We start from the raw sequence: 22,078 nt of genomic DNA on the forward strand, positions 1-22,078 counted from the left end.
GTTTCAAAAACTTGTAAAACTAAAGAAAAGTTACAAGTATCAACTTTTGCATCACAAAAAATAAAGTTACATTTTTTTAAAAATATAATGTAGCAAGGGTATTGTATAAATAAAAGAATATGAGATACAAATCTAGGAGTAAAACCGAAGGTTCGGTTTACAGGCAATACTATTCGACCATGAATGTACAAAATAGATGTCCAGTCAACCTCGCATCGGAAACAAATTGTATCAATATGGTGCATCTAGACAAGAGTTCGGTTTCACTACAATATATCACAGATAATACTTCGATGTCGGAGATGCTCGAAGAATTCGATGTCGGAGAGATGCTCGAGGAATTCGATCTACACAAAAATCACCACAGTTGAAAACCTCAAAAACTGAAAACCTCGGTTGATCTCTGGTATGTTCTTCAGCTAAGGTTTTCATTTAAGTTAAACAAAAGAAAACTTATTATATGAATAGGGGAAAAAAATCTAATTTTGAAAGAAGATATTTGACAAAGCCTTTGTCAGGGGTAAAGGAAATTAGTCACCCCATTTTCTGTTCTTCATAATCTACCACACTATCTGAATGAGTATGCATTATTTCTTAAATAAAGAATATTGTGAATTCTTCTGTCAATTTTTTTTTTAAAAACCATATTACAAAGATAAAATTACATTTTGAGATGACACCTTTGTTTTCAAGCTCAACCTCTATCTTGTCAATTATAGATGGAGGAAAGGCGTTTTCTGGTTTTAACAATATTGACAAGTATCTTTCCCACTAAGTTGCAGATGAACTTATGAGCCTTGTTATCATCTTTTGTTTAACTATGATTTAATCCTAAATAAAGTTATTTTAAAATAACAAGCAATAACTTCCTTGTTACAATTTTTTTTTGTAATTCTGCATTATTACTGAAATGTAAATGAACAAATACATGTATTTGTAACTAAGCTCTTATAAAATAAAATCCATCAATTTGTAAATCCTTAAATATATGAGCCCTTATCAAGCTTAATATCTTAGATAGACTTGTTGCAGGCTCCGTTTGATTGAGCCTGTTCATGGAAGGTACTGTCAAGTGCAAACTACCGTCCACGCCCTCTAGCACCGGCTTAAGCAGAATTCAACAATTATACATGAAAATGGTGAAATTTGGAATTTCGAAACTTACGCAGAGTCTTTACAGAGTAACATTTTAACTGTAACTGAAACAATTTCATCATCATAAAAAATTGAAGTCAGGTTAGCATGCACATCCCTGAAGTCTATACTGTTTCATTCTAGTATTTTGATTTTAAAATTAACTATATTACTTACACTGTTGAAAAAAATTAACTAAATTTGTTTAAAGGGGCTTGACTGAAATTTTCTAGAAATATTTTTTAGAGATTTGTATATCATTTGATGTTGGGTCTATATCAATAACTTGTGAGCAATCTTTCAGATCATTCCCTCATCCTTTTTTCTAGAATAATCATTTTTATTGTGTTAAAGGGCCAAAAAATGAAGTGTTACAACACTTTTCACCCAAAAAATTTCAATTAATTTAATTTTGAGCTATTTTCTTTTTATTCTTTTCAATTTTTTTCCATTTTAAGTGCTTCACTTAAACTATATAAGACTGTAAATTGTTATGTTTTTAACTTTTTAGGCTTCAATGGACCTCAGTGGAGCTCCTTTAATTCTTGTATTTTGATTTTAAAATTAACTAAATTACTAATTTTAAAATTAACAAAATAACTAATTTTAACAGACTGATACAAATTCACAGCAGCAAATGTCCACTATACAAATCAGCATAGTATTTTGTTCAACGCCTGTAAAAATCGTGCTATAAACTGTTAACAAAATGGTCCAATTGTCAAGACATAGTGAGTCAGTACCATACATTATGTGCTTATTATCACACAAAATATATTGTTGACAATGACCACTTATCATCAGACTCGTAAAACAGGGAGTGAGGCCTTTAATTTTATCATGTACACACACACACTGCCCCATAAACAAGTAGCTTAGTGACCATCAAATATAGCTGCTAGTTGAAAATATAAAGACTTTATCGCTAGGAAACAAACAGATTAAATGACAAAGGACAAATTTACTGTCAAAATATTATATGCTTGTTTTCCCGTAATGGTCAGTTGAACAAGTATAGGGTCATTTTCGGGACACAAGGGGATCTATGACACATAGAAGTCAAATAGCCTACTCAAGACAGACCAGTAAAATAAAATCTTCAAAAAAGGCATGTCCCTCTAATGATCGGTTTTGAACAATATGTACAACACAACTGTCCAACATTGACCATAAAACATGTTTAAATGGTTTGACCTTAAAATATACGGGTGTTCAAAAAGTCATTTGATATTCTTGAATGAAAATGTCCAAAACCTTACTGATATTTCATTAGAAACAAGCTTTTATTTGTTTCATATTAATAGACATACATATTACATGAATCTACTTTTATACAGATCCAAGTACCTATCTGAACAAGTAGAGTTGTGGTTAAGGTGTCTGCCTATCAACCCAGGTGTTATAAGTTTGAGCACTACTGGGGTCATGACCAAGTTTCAGATTTTTATACATACCGGGACAGAATCATGTCCGGGACACATCCCGGACGTTATGGCATATAATTATATGTTTCCTCATATGAGTTGACATAGGCAGCCCCACAAGAAGCTGAAATTAGCAAAAAGTTTTCTTTATAATCAAGTTAAAATAATTATTGTTCAATCAAATATAGCCAAACACTCTTGCAAAGAAGCTATATTGCAAAAGAATGATATTTTGGTGTTTGTCTGTTGCGAAGAATGCAAGCTAAATAAAATCCTTACATGACATCTGACATTATTTGAGAAACTAACCTTAAGTGGGGAGAAAAATGATTTGATGTTATAAAGTTAGTAACCTGACTAAAATTTGCACTGCAACAGTGGATTAGGTATCTGCCTTTACACTCAGAGAACTTTGGGTTGGCCCGTGGAACCATGTTTCTTAATTATAACACCAATACTGGTTAGTTCCAGAAAGCAGATTTGTAAGTAATTAATTTAATGTTGAGAAACATAGAAATGACAGTTTCTCATTCAAAGAAGTCCAGTCTTTCAAATAAGAAAAAGGTTATCAGGAAAACAGGAAAAGGTCTTGATTCAAAGCAAGACAAATATATGTTTAACAAATTAACTGCATATTCAAATCAAATTTAAAGTCAGACAATATCTATAATATATGGAATAAAGCCAAAGATTAATTTTTCCACCAACAAAGTGTGGCATATTTCATGGAAAAAGAGGGTATAATATTAAGATGTCAGAAAATATGATGATAATGACTATCTGCCCCACCCTGCATGCCAATCTACCTGTCATATTAAATTGTTTCAGCAAGTCCAGTGACAACCGTTCACCTGGATAACGTCATGGAAACAGGATACATTTCTATAGCAACCCTCCTACTTTCTGTTTTTCAACAACAACTCCCATGCTTGCACACCCTGCAATTTATGTCAAAAGGTACACAATGTAAAACTGCTTTTTATTCATTAAAAACCGATTTCAAACAATTCAAACAACATAAAATGCTGACAGAAGGTCCCATAATTAAAAATTTAAATCGTTCAAATGCTATAAAAGTCATATTTTGGAAGTTGTCAAACAGTTAAGTAGACATATCTCCAGGATATTTAGAACACTACCTGTCAACTTAAACTAAATGAAAATATAAATCAATATTTCATTGGAACATTGTAATTTGTTGTATAAATTAATCTAGTTATGTCAGAGTTGCCTTTAACCCTTAATCTGCTGAATTTGTGTAATGGATTTGTTCAGCTTAAATTTGGAACAGTCCATTCAGTTACAGCAGCTAAAGGGTTAACTCTCAATATCTTCCCAAACCTGCAACAAGATAATTGGTAATCTGCAACAAGATAACCGAAAACATGAAACCACATAACTGAAAACCCGCAACAAAGATAATTTGTAGAGCCTTCAACAAGGTAATTGGGAACCTACAATAAGGTAATTGTGAACCCGCAACAAGATAACTGGGAACCCACTACAAGATAACTGGGAACCTGAAACAAGGTAACTGGGAACCTGGGAGCCTTCAACAAGGTAATTGGAAACCTATAATAAGGTTATTGGGATCCTGCAACAAGATAATTTGTAGAACCTTCAACAAGGTAACTGGCAACCTGCAGTAAGGTAATTGGGAACCTGCAACAAGATAACTGGAAACCTGCGACAATATAATTTGTAGAGCCCTGCAACAAGGTAATTGGGAACCTGCAACAAGGTAATTAGGAACCTGCAACAAAGTAATTGGGAACCTGCAAGAATGTAATTGGGAACCTGCAACAAGGTAATTGGGAACCTGCAACAATGTAATTGGGAACCTGCAACAAGGTAATTGGGAACCTGCAACAAAGTAATTGGGAACCTGCAACAAGGTAAAATGGGAACCTGCAACAAAGTAATTGGGAACCTTCAACAAGGTAATTGGGAACCTGCAATAAGGTATTTGGGAACCTGCAGAAAAGTAATTGGGAACCTGACAACAAGGTAATTGGGAACCTGCAACAAGGTAATTGGGAACCTGCAACAAGGTAATTGGGAACCTACAAGAATGTAATTGGGAACCTGCAAGAATGTAATTGGGAAACCTGCAACAAGGTAATTGGGAACCTGCAACAAGGTAATTGGGAACCTGCAGCAAGGTAATTGGGAACCTGCAACAAGGTTATTTGGAACCTGCAACAAAGTAATTGGGAACCTGCAACAAGGTTATTGGGAACCTGCAACAAAGTAATTGAGAACCTGCAACAAGGTAATTGGGAACCTGCAACAAAGTAATTGGAAACCTGCAACAAGGTAATTGGGAACCTGCAGCAAGGTAATTGGGAACCTGCAACAAGGTAATTGGGAACCTGCAGCAAGGTAATTGGGAACCTGCAACAAGGTTATTTGAACCTGCAACAAAGTAATTGAGAACCTGCAACAAGGTAATTGGGAACCTGCAACAAAGTAATTGGGACCTGCAACAAGGAAATTGGGAACCTGCAGCAAGGTAATTGGGAACCTGCAACAAGGTTATTGGGAACCTGCAACAAAGTAATTGAGAACCTGCAACAAGGTTATTGGGAACCTGCAACAAAGTAATTGAGAACCTGCAACAAGGTTATTGGGAACCTGCAACAAAGTAATTGGGAACCTGCAACAAGGTAATTGGGAACCTGCAACAAGGTAATTGGGAACCTGCAACAAGGTAATTGAGAACCTGCAACAAGGTTATTGGGAACCTGCAACAAAGTAATTGGGAACCTGCAACAAGGTAATTAGGAACCTGCAACAAGGCAATTGGGAACCTGCAACAAGATAACTGGAAACATGCAACACTTACTTCAAGATAACTGGAAATCAACAACAAGATAACTGGGAGCCTTAGAAAAGGTAATTGGGAACTTCACTGAAAGTAGGTCTGTCTGCACATTATCTCTCATAAATTCTATTCAATTAACAACATTTGAATAAAATTCAAAATATAATATTACCACAGATGCAGATGTGTAAAAGATGCAAAGAAAGCACACAAATTGCAAGGCACTATTTCAAGCAGATTATGTAACTACCCTAGTATTATCAATGAATATAATTGTAATTTTCACAATTTCTTAATCAATCATTCTCTTTAACCATCCTTACCATGATACCGAGACTCTTCTATTATCATTTTTCAATAAACATTGTAACATTAGTAATTTGAAATTAATTTAAACATCGGAGATTTCCTGTAACCTGCTCTGGGTGTATTTTGAACACCTGTTTTCCCATTTTTCATATAATTGTCACATTATGACGGCTAAACTATAAACACCAAAACCCGGGTAAAACTAGAGGAGTGGGGATAAAAAGAGTAACATAGCCCACAATAGTCGGCATGTTACAATTCCGATGGCTAGCATGTTACAAGATTTCATTTCACTTTAATAACGACACAGCTAGATGTCATAGCTATTGGGCATGTGCTTTAACAATTGCCGAAACAGAAAGTAGAGGAAATGGGATGTTACCGAGTCCTAAAGTATTTCCTTTACAGGATCCATATAATAACTTGAGGAACCATAATTAACCTGGGCATTGAAACATCTGCCTGTATCAACCCAATACTTTTTTTCTGGTCCTTTACTAATTCCAATACATTTATTGTTCAAGACTGGACATTGCTTAAGCCAGAGCTCTCAATCTCTAATAACATGCAAATCATTGCTTGATTCTTTTTACTTTTCTTAAAAAATATCAGAATATATTTTCACAACTTTGAAATTGTTTGGCTCAGCTTTAATATTGTTTGAGTAATATAAGACGGATAAAAACACACTCTTGTCAAGTGATCAACAGTCAAAAATGATAGTTAATCTGATCCTATAATAATTTAAATAGATAAAGATTACAGTCAGACAGACTGAATGATTGTAGATTAAAAGGCAGTTTGTTTTTTAAAACCATCTTACTGTAAAAGCAATATTTTGCAGTTTAAAATTCATTTTTTTTTTGTGCAGGGGACTTGTAGTGTTTCTATTATTAATTGTTTATACATTGTATCATTGACATAACATCAAAAACTTATATGGAGCACAGTCCTGCAGGTAAAAGGTCCGGCTCAGGTAAATTTAAGGAGCTTACTTTAAAGAGCCAGAGCTATAAAAGCAAAAACAGTATCCCAAAATAAAATGCCACCTTATTTAGTCATTCACCCATTAAATATATACAATGTATTCAGTGCATCCAGACTTTTAAGAATATTGTTTAATTAGTGTCATTAAATTGTTACTCAAAGACTGAAAAAAATATTGAGAAAAACTATTCATTTATTTTTAGTTTTAACATAGACCAAGTCTACAATCCCGAGATACAATGAAAAGTATTAAATCTCTTAATTCTGGTCCATGCTTTTTCCTCTTGTTGGAGAATACTGCTTTCCCAGAGGCAAAGGGCTTTTCTTTTTTAGTGGAAGTGGCAAAAGGCTGTTCTTCAACTAGCCAAGGGCCATTTCTTCTTTTCTGAAAGTGGCAAAAGGCTGTTTTTTTTTCTAATGGGAGCTAGAGGTAAAGGAATCTTTAGACTGATTTAATCACATCATTCTATATTTAATTCTTCATATACTTTGTCTACAAAAATTCCAGGTAATCTTTTGTACACAATATTTGTGCTATTTGTTTTCTTCTGTGTGTGTCCATATGATATAAAACTCAATTAATTCAATTACATTTTTATTTCTTATACAAAAAGTGCCTTGATTTCAGCATAAATGAGTACCATTCACATTCAGCTCACCTAAGATGGTTAAGTAACAGTACAGCTATAGAACTTTTGTACATTCAAAACTGATGGAAAGCTTTGAAATTTCAGAGATGAAAAAAGAGTTAAAGATCTGTGAAATCTTCGATGTTTTTGATGGTATCTTACTCGTTAGAGAAGATAGGAACATCAAACACTGGTTTAGAAACCTTGTTAACTCTCTAATTCTTTTTTTAAAACAATATGTTTATTATTCAAAACCACAACAATTAAAACTATAAAGGAGTTTCCTGTAGAGAAAAGTGGAATGATAATCCTTTTAATGCAGAATGTTTATACATGCCAGACAAGCGGAAAAACGTAAATAAAATCTTGCGGATGAAAGAATGGAAAGATCTGGAGGAAAGACAAACTTCCTAAACTGTTATATCAGAGATATGGCTAAAACAAAGGCAAAAGGAAGTATATAAAATTGGCAAAATAGAAATATGTATTCAAATTTCTAAAAGATCATATCCCTAATTAACTTAAATTCAAACTGACATTTTGCTGAGCATTGGTTATCAGGTGTCAAAAATCTAAAAGATATTTTTTTCACTTTCAATTGAGAATGATTAAGATAAAAGTTTCTTGAACTGCAGGCAGGCATTCAAATTGGCACCAGGATTGGTTCATCTATAGGAAAGAGGGTACTGGACTATTATCATGGGGTTGTCTTAATGTTGTTTCTTTCAGAGGAAGTTATAACTATCTAATAGCATAACATTTTCTGTATGTCTTGTACATATCAAACAACTCTTGATTTTGAAATTACTTTTTTAAGAGGTATAAATGTTTATTTAAGATTTCCTGTACTGATCCTTTGTTTAACTCCTACCTTTTTCATCAATCACACAACTTCAGTTTTGTTTTTACTGTGAGCAGAAATCTGGCACAAGATATTTCTTATACATAATGTTAACAACTTATGTATTTGGAAAAAAAATCATAATTTAATGACATGAATCAATAAAAATCAATAAAAAGATGGGTTTTTTTGTTATTAAATATCATTTAAGGTGACAACGGAGTCAATTATCACTGAAAATACCTAAAATGAGATTTTTTGCTAAGTAGATTTATCAACCTTTTCTGAACACATTCGTGATTTAATTTTGGAAGCAGTTAGTTCAAAAATGTGTTTTTAAACGATTTAAAACGGTACCTATACTATTTGTATCTGCTATTCGCGTAACCTGTCGATTATCGATAACGCTCCGCCCCCTGTTGAGGCATCAATGAGGGAAATCGGTAGTTCCATATATCCGTGAATTACAGGTCCATACTGGTCCATACTTCTCGTAATACATGTATCGTTCATCTACCGTACATCTTTTATGAATATCTCAACATTTAGCCTTTTTTATAAATTAAGAAATTGTCGGCCAATGTACGTAACATAATGTATGAAACATAAATAATTATGCATAGCGGCAAATCGCACGACCACGGGGTTGATTAAAATGTATTTGCTAAAATATCCATAATGTGTGAAAATAATTTGTCTGTCCCGTTAATCTGATATATATTACATTGAGTTGATAGACTTTTGTACAGATTCAAGGGCTTACTTTACATTCAACCTCGTTTTCTAACAATGTGAAGTAAAACAACAACAGACGACATTTTTATGTGAACGCTTATATGACTTGTGGTAAGGTGTCCCTGACAACTTTTTCTAAACGATTTTAGATTGTCTAAGGATGATTATTTCTCTATGAATAAAAAAAGATATTAAAATAAATTCTCAGTGAAAATAAATTGTTCGCCAGTAAATCCGACACAGTACTAATAAATCTGGGACAAAGTATGAAATTAATTGTCTATCCCGGTAGAAACTGGATCTCTATGCCGTGCATAGATGATATTGATGATAATAGAAGTCAAGAAGGCCACATAATAATGATCGAGTAATACCTTTTATTTCTATTAAAATATGTGAAGCATTATCAATTTGGTGGAAAAAATATATACTATCCCGTTCTTATTTGTACATCTACCATGGACTTTAAAAGACTGTCAGAAGCTCAGTTTTTTGTTATTTTATTTTATAATTTAACGGAATTTCATACACGAATACACAGGCAGAGTGACACTGGTATAATACATTAATAATGCTGATGATAATAATAATAAACTTCAAATAGGAAACAATTAAATACCCCGCTAGCGGTGCGCAAATGTGTTCCATTTGCCCCCACTGAGTGCCTCAAATTTTACCGATAGTCACGTGACATGTGCGACAGATACTAGACGGGCAGTAAATCACGTTAAGAATTGAAGAAATTTCGGCTATAAACTGATATTAATCAGCAGCTTTTTAATTGGTCAGATGTTACTGGGTCATAAAATGTTGTTAGAGTATGTTACCGCAACTTGTGACCCTCCCTGGTGCAATATTTGTGTATTATGCAATTATTTAGCGTGAAACGTAGGGGTCCGAGAGAGAACAGCCGATTTATGACACTTCGTTTGATGCGGGTCGGACTAACTTTGAATCGGCATAACTTTTTTAATAATCAAGCAATTAACATGCGGTTTAAAGCACATGAAAGGAAATTCATTTACGGAGGGAACCGTGTCAGGGATTTTTGTTTGCTCAATCAGCGACTTAATTATCTTTAATTACGTAATATGTATGGTGAAAAAAGTCGCATAAAATGTTTGACGTTACGTAATATTTTTTTGAGAAAAGATATAAAAAATTTGAGACACGGTTCCCCAGATAATATAAGTATGGTTATTTTCCAAAAGTTTGATGACAAAAAAATAAAAAATGACTTTGATATGACGATTTAAAATTTTAGGATTTTTATTCAAAATCAATCATTTACAAAGGCATTTTTTTCAAATATGTTATTTTTTATGATGATCAACGACATTTAATGCACAAAGATTAAATGTATAACAATTATTACAAAAATAACTTGGTTTAAATGACATTTATGTGAGTACCACGGAAAGTGTCTGTTGTCACCTTAACACTTTAAAAATGGTACCAGAATACCAGAATGATAAAATATATGCATTTTATTTTCCAATGTAAATTTTCATTGTTAAAAATAAAATGAAAACCTATTTAATTAAACCTTTAGTAAAACACCTGAACATTTTTTTTCTTTTTGGAATAATATATGGGCGGAGTAACAAAGTCACTTAGCAGTAAAATCACTCTAAAAGCGCTTAACACAAAAACCAACGGTTCGAGGCTTAAAGAGATTGTTTCATCAGCAACGCTTCATAAACCTCGTGACAAATATCTGACAAAACCTCGGTTTGATCACTGTCCTGGAAGTAAACGGACAATAGAACAAACACTCGGTTTTTATGCTTAACAAAACAAGGTTACCTGTATCATTTTTCATGACTTTAGATGTTTTTACATATAAAATAGGGAACAAAAAACACATCTCACAGGTGAGGTGATAAAAATGACAATAAAACTGAGTGAATATTCCCCCTCTATTCATTCTGCCCTTAGGAATAATAGAATATTTAAGTCTAAATATTTCAAAATCAACATTTTTGCTTTTCTTCCTATTTAAATGATTATTTTTTGGTTTTACTTAATTATTTTTTTCCAAGGATATTAACCTTAATATTAAACATTTTGTTCTGAAAGTGAGCTAACATTGTGGGGTCCTGGTTTGGACAGTTTACTTATGACATGCATAAATATAGGTAAAGTAGCTAAATTGAGTCCAACAAGCTTTTCCTGCCCAAAACACCCCCTGCCAACCCCCAATACCAATGTATGATGGAATTATTGGTACTAAATGATGCCACTCCAAACAAACAACATTTACTGATTTAGCAAAAGTTTTCTTTATCAACCCTAGAATTCGCTGACCAACAAAGGCAAAATATTCAATGCTTATATGGATAAACCTGACACAATTAAAAGTATCACAATCATGTTACTTGAAAATGATTAATCCACATCAAGATTTCGTCATTATTAAATACGTCAAACATTGCATGTTAAAATGTATCAATCCAAACCAGCTAACTCATCTATATATTAACTAATACGTTATTCTATTTGAAACCTCACACAAGAGGAGAAATTAGATTCGACAAAGGAAAGCCAAATTACAATGCATGCACAACAATCAAATTTTGAATGGCGATCCAGTTTCGGGCCGTATTTGTGCTTCCGAGTAACTTAATGCCAACAAAAGCTTAAATCTAAGACGATTGCGTCCATTCACTAACACACAAATTGCCGTGTCTAAAGAAATGTATCCGTGAAATTAGGGTGTTTAGGGGCTTAGACAAAATCCAGCATATGAAGGCCTCCATAGTGTAATTAGAAAACATAATCCCATCAATTGAAAATTGAGAGAAAAAGAGAAAGTTGTTTTTATTGCGGGTTAATTATTACTGTTTTTAGGATTTCTGTATTGACAGCCAATCATAGATACGATCAGCCAATTACGGCAAAGTTTTTCGACTGTGTGTCTTCATTTTTTAAAAATAACTTGTCACCGAATATCTCCCGTTGAATATTGAACAATCAGTTTTAACGGCTTTTCATAACTTAATAAAATCATCACCAGAGTAATCGGCAGTATGAGCAATTTTCCACTTAAGGTAAATTAACTTTTATCGTTTTAAAAGCATAATTTGAGATATCAGATTAGTAACTCAATTTACAACCCACAAAAACAAGAGCTGTCCGTAAGACAGCGCGCTCGACTTTTTTATTGCTTGCCAATAAAAAAAGTTTTTGCAGTAAAAGGCAATACAAGAATCTCTGTATTTTTAAAGTGAACTAGTTGTTTGATACCCTTGAATATTACAGCAATGTTTATATGACATAATTTATGGTAAAGTGAACAAGTGGATAGGAATGAATTTTTTTAGATTTTTTAAGTTTTTTAGTGCTTGCCTATAATACAAAACATTGACAGTTAAGGGCCATAATTCAAATAAAATCTTTGACAGAATTACCTTCTCCTGGACATGTTTGGGAATCATGATTGTAAACAAGTATTCCAACTTTCAAATTAATATCTCAAACAGTTCAGTCAAAAAGTGGACTGGTACTAAAAACTTAACCAAGATTCTAAGTCGATAAAAGGCCTTAATTTTTAAAACAAATCCTTGACAGAGTTACCTTCTCTTGCGTACAGATGGGGGTAATGATGTGAAATAGCATTAAAAGTTTCAAAGCAATATCTCAAAGGGTTAAGGCAATAAGTGGATTTTACCCATATTCAATGTATTTTCTAAGTCAAAAAGGGGCATAATTCTGTCAAAAACCTTGACAGAGTTATGTCCTCTTGTCTGTTGATGAAGGTCGTGATGGTAAACAAGTATGGTCAGTTTCAAAGCAATACCTCCAATGGTTTTGAAATAAAGTGAGGTGGTACAAAAAACTTAACCAAGCTCAATACACTTTCTAAGTCAAAAAAGGGCCATAATTCTGTCAAAAACCTTGACAGAGTTATGTACTCTTGTCTGTAGATGGAGGTTATGATGGTGAACAAGTATGGTAAGTTTCAAAGCCATACTTGTAATACTTCTGAAATAAAGTGGGGTGGTACGAAAAACTTAACCAAGGTGTGACGCCAACGCCGATGCCGACGCCGGGGCGAGTAGGATAGCTCCCCTTTTCATAGAAAAATCGAGCTAAAAAAGGTATCACTGTCTACTTTGATGTAAAATCACGTAAAAACAGAAAAAAAAAATCAAATTTAATTCATAGTTTTTATGAGTTATGACATTTCTTTACACATTATACAAATAATCATCAAGTATCAAACTTCATATTTTCTAGACCACAATGAACAGGTAGAATATGCAAAAATAATCGCTTCTAAGTTAGTCATGCAGTAGTCAAATACATTGATAAATACTGTAAAACAAGTCATTAATTGCATATAATAGATATATTATTTCTTGAATCGCTAATATTTTTACTTTTCTCAAATCTTAATACATTTTTCTCAAGGTTGAATTTTCTTATTTTGTCTCATATGGAGCGAGGCATGCAGCTTTAATTAGTTGATTTATATATCATTTCACATATTTGGTGTTGCTTGGTGTAATATTTAAATTTGTACCTTATTGGGATTCCACATGTTGCAGCTACTTACATTCCCATAAAGTATTCACTGAGTACCTTGCAATATCCAGTTAATGATACAGTTAGTCACCATGCCAAGTAAATGAGAGACATGGATAAGTACTGGTGTCATATTGCCAGTAAGTTCAATGGCATACTACTGGTGTCATATTGCCAGTAAGTTCAATGGCATACTACTGGTGTCATATTGCCAGTAAGTTCAATGGCATACTACTGGTGGCATATTGCCAGTAAGTTCAATGGCATACTACTGGTGGCATATTGCCAGTAAGTTCAATGGCATACTACTGGTGTCATATTGCCAGTAAGTTCAATGGCATACTACTGGTGTCATATTGCCAGTAAGTTCAATGGCATACTACTGGTGTCATATTGCCAGTAAGTTCAATGGCATACTACTGGTGTCATATTGCCAGTAAGTTCAATGGCATACTACTGGTGGCATATTGCCAGTAAGTTCAATGGCATACTACTGGTGGCATATTGCCAGTAAGTTCAATGGCATACTACTGGTGTCATATTGCCAGTAAGTTCAATGGCATACTACTGGTGGCATATTGCCAGTAAGTTCAATGGCATACTACTGGTGGCATATTGCCAGTAAGTTCAATGGCATACTACTGGTGGCATATTGCCAGTAAGTTCAATGGCATACTACTGGTGGCATATTGCCAGTAAGTTCAATGGCATACTACTGGTGGCATATTGCCAGTAAGTTCAATGGCATACTACTGGTGGCATATTGCCAGTAAGTTCAATGGCATACTACTGGTGGCATATTGCCAGTAAGTTCAATGGCATACTACTGGTGTCATATTGCCAGTAAGTTCAATGGCATACTACTGTTGGCATATTGCCAGTAAGTTCAATGGCATACTACTGGTGGCATATTGCCAGTAAGTTCAATGGCATACTACTGGTGGCATATTGCCAGTAAGTTCAATGGCATACTACTGGTGGCATATTGCCAGTAAGTTCAATGGCTAACTACTGGTGGCATATTGCCAGTAAGTTCAATGGCATACTACTGGTGTCATATTGCCAGTAAGTTCAATGGCATACTACTGGTGGCATATTGCCAGTAAGTTCAATGGCATACTACTGGTGGCATATTGCCAGTAAGTTCAATGGCATACTACTGGTGTCATATTGCCAGTAAGTTCAATGGCATACTACTGGTGGCATATTGCCAGTAAGTTCAATGGCATACTACTGGTGGCATATTGCCAGTAAGTTCAATGGCATACTACTGGTGGCATATTGCCAGTAAGTTCAATGGCATACTACTGGTGGCATATTGCCAGTAAGTTCAATGGCATACTACTGGTGGCATATTGCCAGTAAGTTCAATGGCATACTACTGGTGGCATATTGCCAGTAAGTTCAATGGCATACTACTGGTGGCATATTGCCAGTAAGTTCAATGGCATACTACTGGTGTCATATTGCCAGTAAGTTCAATGGCATACTACTGTTGGCATATTGCCAGTAAGTTCAATGGCATACTACTGGTGGCATATTGCCAGTAAGTTCAATGGCATACTACTGGTGGCATATTGCCAGTAAGTTCAATGGCATACTACTGGTGTCATATTGCCAGTAAGTTCAATGGCATACTACTGGTGGCATATTGCCAGTAAGTTCAATGGCATACTTCTGGTGGCATATTGCCAGTAAGTTCAATGGCATACTACTGGTGGCATATTGCCAGTAAGTTCAATGGCATACTACTGGTGTCATATTGCCAGTAAGTTCAATGGCATACTACTGGTGTCATATTGCCAGTAAGTTCAATGGCATACTTCTGGTGGCATATTCCCAGTAAGTTCAATGGCATACTACTGGTGGCATATTGCCAGTAAGTTCAATGGCTAACTACTTGTTGCAAAGGTCTGGCATCTTTGCCAATGAGTTCAAAGATTAACTACTGGTTGCAAAGGTCTGGCATCTTTGCCAATGAGTTCAAAGGTAAACTACTGGTTGCAAAGGTCTGGCATCTTTGCCAATGAGTTCAAAGGCTAACTACTGGTTGCAAAGGTCTGGCATCTTTGCCAATGAGTTCAAAGGCTAACTACTGGTTGCAAAGGTCTGGCATCTTTGCCAATGAGTTCAAAGGCTAACTACTGGTTGCAAAGGTCTGGCATCTTTTCCAGTGAGTTAACAGGCTAACTACTGGCTGCAAAGGTCTGGCATCTTTGCCAATGAGTTCAAAGGCTAACTACTGGTTGCGTGTTTGCAGTATGATGAAAATTGTTATAACATACCTTCTGATGACATTTTTAATTAACATCATTAAAATTTTGTTTGCTGAGTAACTTGTGTGTCACAGCTCAATTGGTATTTACAAATTGCAACTTAATTGATCAAAGCAATATTTTTTTAATTTCAAATACATGTACATTTGAACCTTTTTAAATGAGACACAAGGCACCGTATATCATGTAATAAGCTTACCGGGACATGTGCAGTATAGTTGTGTATAGTAACTAACCACAAGGATTGATATTAAGAGAAAAGTGTTAGTGAACTCATAGTTAACTACATTGTATGTGTAATTTATTTCAATGATTGTTTAGTTAATTAGTTAAAACTATTAGTAGAAAACACTATTGTACTATATGAACTATTTTGTACCAACTCCTACTGTGATCACCTTTTTACATATCTGTACATTATTATGTCATATTTTACTATATTTACTGCATGTCTCACTAAAATACAACATGACAGAAAGAAAATACCTATTGTATACATATTGGTTATAATATGGAATGTCACTGCAGATATCAAATGTTATGTAAGTAATGTTATTGTAGAAAATATGGTTTAAATTCTAGAGGTGTAAAGAAGGTCATTATATCAGAGCATTTAGGTTTGGCTCTACACTGATCAGCCATGCCTCATCAGATAAGAGTCCAAAGTTATATAGAAATTCTCTAAGCTCAACACAAACTGCTTCAGAATGTACATTGACCAATACAAATCCTGCAATTCGAGACAAAGCTCAGAAAAAAGTTTTATTAGACCTTGTCCTAAATCTACCCAAGTCAAATATATAAGTTCAAATTCAAGATTCAATAACCCTTTTAACTTTACCATTCTTTTACATATTTTATGTTGTACCATGACCCCATATCTAGATGTTGAGCTATATGTATATGTTGTTTGACATCTGAATAAGCAAACAAGATCTGGAGCACTTTTAAGAACAAATATGGTAAATATAATTTTGAAATAAAAAAAGAAGCATGTAGTTCTATAAATCATAAACAATTTTCAGTGCAAGACAATTAACCGTCAAGTATTTTGTTGTTATTAAAATGTTATAGTTCATTAGAAAAGACAACAATATAAATCTGTGCATGCAGATATGATGTTAAATTATGAGACCAATTCATCAAATTAAAACCATTCCAACGTGATATTGTTGATGTCTCCTTTACAACAAATGTAAAATCATATCAAATAAACACATCAAAACAAATAGTTCTTTTTTTTTAACTGAATAATTTTATTACCAAATATTTTCATGATTTTTATCACTGTCTCGTTCTTTCCTTGCCTCTGTAAACTAAATTACTAAGATATTGTTATACATACATGTATATGCCTTTAAGCTGAGAAATACTTTAAATACAATTAAATATTGCACTTATTTTTAGCCTATAATCAAAATATATTTTTACCCTATAACTGTCATCTATTAACCTTATAACCAAAACCTTTATTACCCTATATTAAGTCTGTTTGATCTATGTTACCCTATAACTGTAATTTATGTTACCCTATGAATGTATTATGTTATCTATGTTACCCTTTAAATGTAACCTCTGTTACCTTTTAACTATAATCTATGTTACTTTATAACTATAATTTTTTTTATTTAACCCTGTATGTGTAAATTAATTGTATGTTACCCTATAACTGCAACCTATTTTAATCCTACAACTGTGATCTATGTTACCCTACAGCTGTATACTATCCTACCCAATAACTGCAAACTGTCTAGTATGTTACCCTATTATTGTAATTATTGTAATCTACATTACCCTACAACTGTAACATATATGTTACACTGTAAATTAACATTACCCTACAACTCTAACCTATGTTATCATGTAACAGTTATCTACATTACCCTACAACTGGTACCTATTTCCCCTATAACTGTAATCTACATTACCCTACAAGTAATAGAAAGAGCACCGAAACACGAGGCTATCTGATTTGTACGAGGGGGCGTAGCCCCCGAGTATTAATCAGATTGCCGAGTGTGTTGGTGTTCTTTCTCTTTTGTATCATAGTAAAACATAAAAGCACGTTCCCTGTTGTCACAATATGAAACCCCGGCAAAAATGAACCAATGAACGAACATCTGAATATGACACTTCTGTCGCTTTCCCTTTTTCTGCCGTCACAATATGTAAACCCCAGCAAAAATGAGCCAATCAATGGGCATGTTCTGGAGTGCGGGTAACTAATACCCGCACTCCAGTTAACGCACTGTGCATGTATATGTATACGATTTAACCCTGACACATTTTCAACAGAAAGGTCCCCAAACTATGATACAACTGTAACTTATTTTCCCCACAGGTGGCAGTATCAGTGTTTGGACACCCCACCCCTATCTGCCCCTGGACCCCTTCTACAACCCTGAAAAAAATAATTCAACACTCTAAGGCTTACTATAAGGTACCAAATAGAAAACCACCGATGAAATTATATAAAAAAAAAATTTTTCCACTATCAAAATTATAGTTATAGAAAGGTGAAAAGCCTACTATATGTTCATTTGCCAAACAATGTGGAACACGGGAAATCGTCGTTTCGGCGACTGAGGCGCATTCCGAAGGCATTTTGCTGCATCATTCATTTTACATCAATAATAAGAACTTGAATTCCACAGCTTACTTACCGTAATTCAAGTCTAACGAATATCAATATTCTATCGATTTTTTCTATTTCATGGTAATTTTTTACTTGTCGTTGCCATTTTGGATTCTGATACCTGTGTGTTATACGCAATCTGATTGGACGTCCAATTTGGCTCGTCCAATCAGATCGCGTATTTCAACCCAGGTATCAGACTGCAAAATGGCTACGACAATTCAAAAAATACCGTGAAACAGAAAAAATCGGAATGATAGTGATATTCGTTGGACTTGAATTCGATAAGCTGTGGAATTCTAGTTCTTTTTATTGATGTTAATGAATGATGTAGCGAAATCCCGCCGGAATGCGCCTCAGTCGCCGAAACGACGATTTCCCGTGTTCCACATTGTTTGGCAAATGAACATGTTTAGTAATGTTACCCTACAACTGATTGTCTATTTCAACCCTGTAATCTATCTTTAACATTAAAATGTATTACTCATATTTTATTTTACCCTACAACTGTAATCGTTTTTTACTCTGACTCCATTTTAAGCATTTTCAACCATTCAAAAATCTGCCAAAATTATATGTTATAGTAAATAATTGATAATTCATAATTATATGATATATTTTTTGTCAATTTTCTGTATAATTTGTATAAAAATTGCAAGATCAGCAAAAAATGATTACATTATTTCAAAAGGCTGTGGATTTTTTTTCCCACTCGGTATCAATCAAGATAATCAAGAATTTATTAATAATTTTTCAAGTTGCTGATGTTTTGATTATGAAAGCTTGGTGTGATAAGATAATAACTAATATGATACACTACTGGAGATAGGACCATTTTGCGTCAAGCATCAGATTTTTACAGGCAGACGGAGGCAGATGCAATAATTCTCATTTTCCCATATTTGAATTAGAACGTCAGATACTTGTTGAAAGTTTTAAGTAAATCTCTGCAAATAAATTTTTCACATGATTTATGTAAAAGGCAGTCCTTTAAAATGAAAATGCCTTATCAAGGATGAGTTGTTTATGGAGTCGCATAAATATAAATTCTAACTTTGCCTTTTAAAAAAAGGATTTTTTTTATAAATTTTATTTTTCTTGATTTACATGTTTGTATTTTCACCAGGCCTAAAGATTATAGCCAACTTGAAATGGTACTTAAGCTGCTCAAAAAAAATCACAGGAAGATTTTGCAATACCTAAAAAAAGGGGTCATCTTGTGTATTTCATAATAATTGGCCAGACCAATGGCACTTGACACGGTGTTAGTCCATTTAAGATATCAATAGACCGCCCGGGACATCGCTCAAGTTTGCAAACGAAAATCGTATCTATACGCTGCCGTTGTTTTGCTTTATAAAACTAGATTACTATCAAAATTTTAAACCCCAAAACTCCTTTTCAGGTGAAACACAGTGTTGACACAAAGACATCCAACCCAGTTCACCTGATACTGCGTAGAAGACGCTTTTCAAACAACGATAATAACCCACCTTTGTTTACTGAAGTTGAATAACAGTACTTGACGTAAAATATAAAAACCGGGCGCAACAAGTATTAAAACTTTGTCTTGCAATGCGTACCTAAAGATTAGTTTGCCCATAAGCGTATAATGGTTTCAATAACCTAGTAACGATTTTAAAAGATTTTAAATTCTAAAAGTCTTTATTTTTCAAGTCGTTAAATTCTATTCAAGAGAGAATAAAGAAGTTAGCGTAGGAATAGAATTTCATCAAAATTGATTGTTGAAGATGTAAATGCATAATTTTGGTACGGCCTTCTTTTTGTTCACATTTCAAAATAGATTATTGCTTTCCTTAACAAACTTGATGTACGATGGGTTTATTTTCTATCTTCTTTATTTGCATTTTCTTTAGTAAAAAAAGGAAGAAAAAAATTAGGTTTGTGATCATAAAAAGATTAATGTTTTACAGGTTAGGAAATTACATATCGCTGCAGTTAATACAAATAGATACATACACTCGATGAAACTCTTTTACTCATTTTGGCACAATGAGACTTTTAAAAGATTTAAAAATGAATAATGAAAAGTTATGGGATGATGCTTCTAAATGTCTTTTTTCAAACAAATTTAGCCTCCGCTAAATACTTCAACCACCATTAGTTTATTAAATAATGACATATTTAATCTATAAAAATGATAATTTGAAATAAATTTACTGAAATTCAGCAGACGCAGCAAGATTAATATTAAATTCTAAACTACTGAAGATATAGTCTCAAATACAAAATACAGAAAAATGATGATAACATCAATATTTGAATTTAAAACAAGCCTCTAGTACAAAATATTTGACGAGTTTAATATCGCTACCAAAGGAAATCATGGACATTTTAAAATGTTTTGGTAAATTTTATAAATCAAGAGATAACAAAGCAATTTCATTAAAAACGCTGACGTCATCGTAAGCTGAAGGATTAGAGATTATAATTTTCCGCTTTTCTGCCAAAGCAACAGGATTGAGTAACTTTTGTGTAAATTCAAGCTAAAATCCACAATTTTTAATACCATGATTCAACAAATGTGTGTACGAGCGTCGGTGATTAAATGAAACTTCTGGCGGCACCCACTGAATATTTCAAGTACAGCTCTTATAACACTGTATTTTCTTAATGAATTTCCTTAATTACCTAGCAATGTTCAGTTTTCATTATATCAAGTGCTTCATGTACTAAATCTAAAAATAAATTAAAATATTCAACGCTAAAAAGGAAACGCTAGAGCCAAATCGCATTTTAGATTTCTATCAACTTTTAAATTCTTTTTTAAATGCTAGACATATAATTAATTCTACAAGTACATAATGAACATCTTGACATATTTCATGAAAGAAAAAAAAATGTTTATTTTGATGGTTTTGATAACGAATCTAAATGATGACTAGAGTAATGATGGTGGTAATAATGCTTATGATAGTGATAATGATTATAGTGATGATGTTAAAAATGATAATGATGATGATGATGATGACAGAAGTGATAATAATCATTACAGAAATGTAAAGATGTTAATAATTGTGATGATGATGATGATGATATTAATGAGTGGTGGTAAAGATAATGATGTTGATATAGTACTGTTGTTGCTGCTGCTGCTGCTGATGATGATGGTGATGATGATGATGATAATGATAGTTCCAATTGTTTTATATATTTGACTTTATAAATGGACTTGATTAACAATGAACTTGTCATTGAACTAATCATAAAGTTTAAAGCAGCACGCCTCCAGATTCATGCTAATTTTCATGAAAATTTTGAAAATGTATTTAAATGTGTAATATTGTGAAGTAACCAAAAGGAAGCAATTTACACATTATCAATGGCACTTACACGTAAATCACCAAAACTTGATCAAACTATGCATAAAACCTTTTACTGCGTTAGTAAGGCAGTAGATATATAGTTGTAAATACTGAAAAAGCAGTCATTTATCGCACAAAATATGTAAAATATTACTTTAATCTTGAATTTTTTTTTACTTTTCCTTACATCTTAGTACATTTTTCTCAAGTTTGATTTTATTGAAATGTTTTGACTCATCTGGAGGCATGTAGCTTTAAGTAGGAACAAACAGTCAAAAAGCTTATATGTAGAAAAATTCTTGACACAAATTCATTTCAGCCGCGTCATGACAAAACCAACATAGTGGGCTTGCGACCAGCATTGATCCAGACCAGCCTGCGCATCCGCGCAGTCTGATCAGGATCCATGCAGTTCGCTATCAGTTTCTCTA

At 33.5% G+C, this 22,078-nt stretch overlaps 1 long non-coding RNA gene across 1 annotated transcript in view; it reads right to left on the reverse strand.

The window, feature by feature from the left end:
• LOC132731353 (uncharacterized) overlaps positions 1-22,078 on the reverse strand; it is a 94,243-nt gene that overhangs the window by 19,033 nt on the left and 53,132 nt on the right. Inside the window, exons 5-6 of the long non-coding RNA XR_009625879.1 lie at positions 3,365-3,496; positions 2,589-2,682 (exon numbers count right to left, since the gene is read on the reverse strand). This is a non-coding gene — a long non-coding RNA (uncharacterized LOC132731353). The remainder of the gene's footprint in view (positions 1-2,588; positions 2,683-3,364; positions 3,497-22,078) is intronic.

This window comes from Ruditapes philippinarum, unplaced genomic scaffold, assembly GCF_026571515.1.
Source record: "Ruditapes philippinarum isolate M1 unplaced genomic scaffold, ASM2657151v2 ctg5_1_1_1_1, whole genome shotgun sequence".
NCBI classification, from domain to species: Eukaryota; Metazoa; Mollusca; class Bivalvia; order Venerida; family Veneridae; genus Ruditapes; species Ruditapes philippinarum.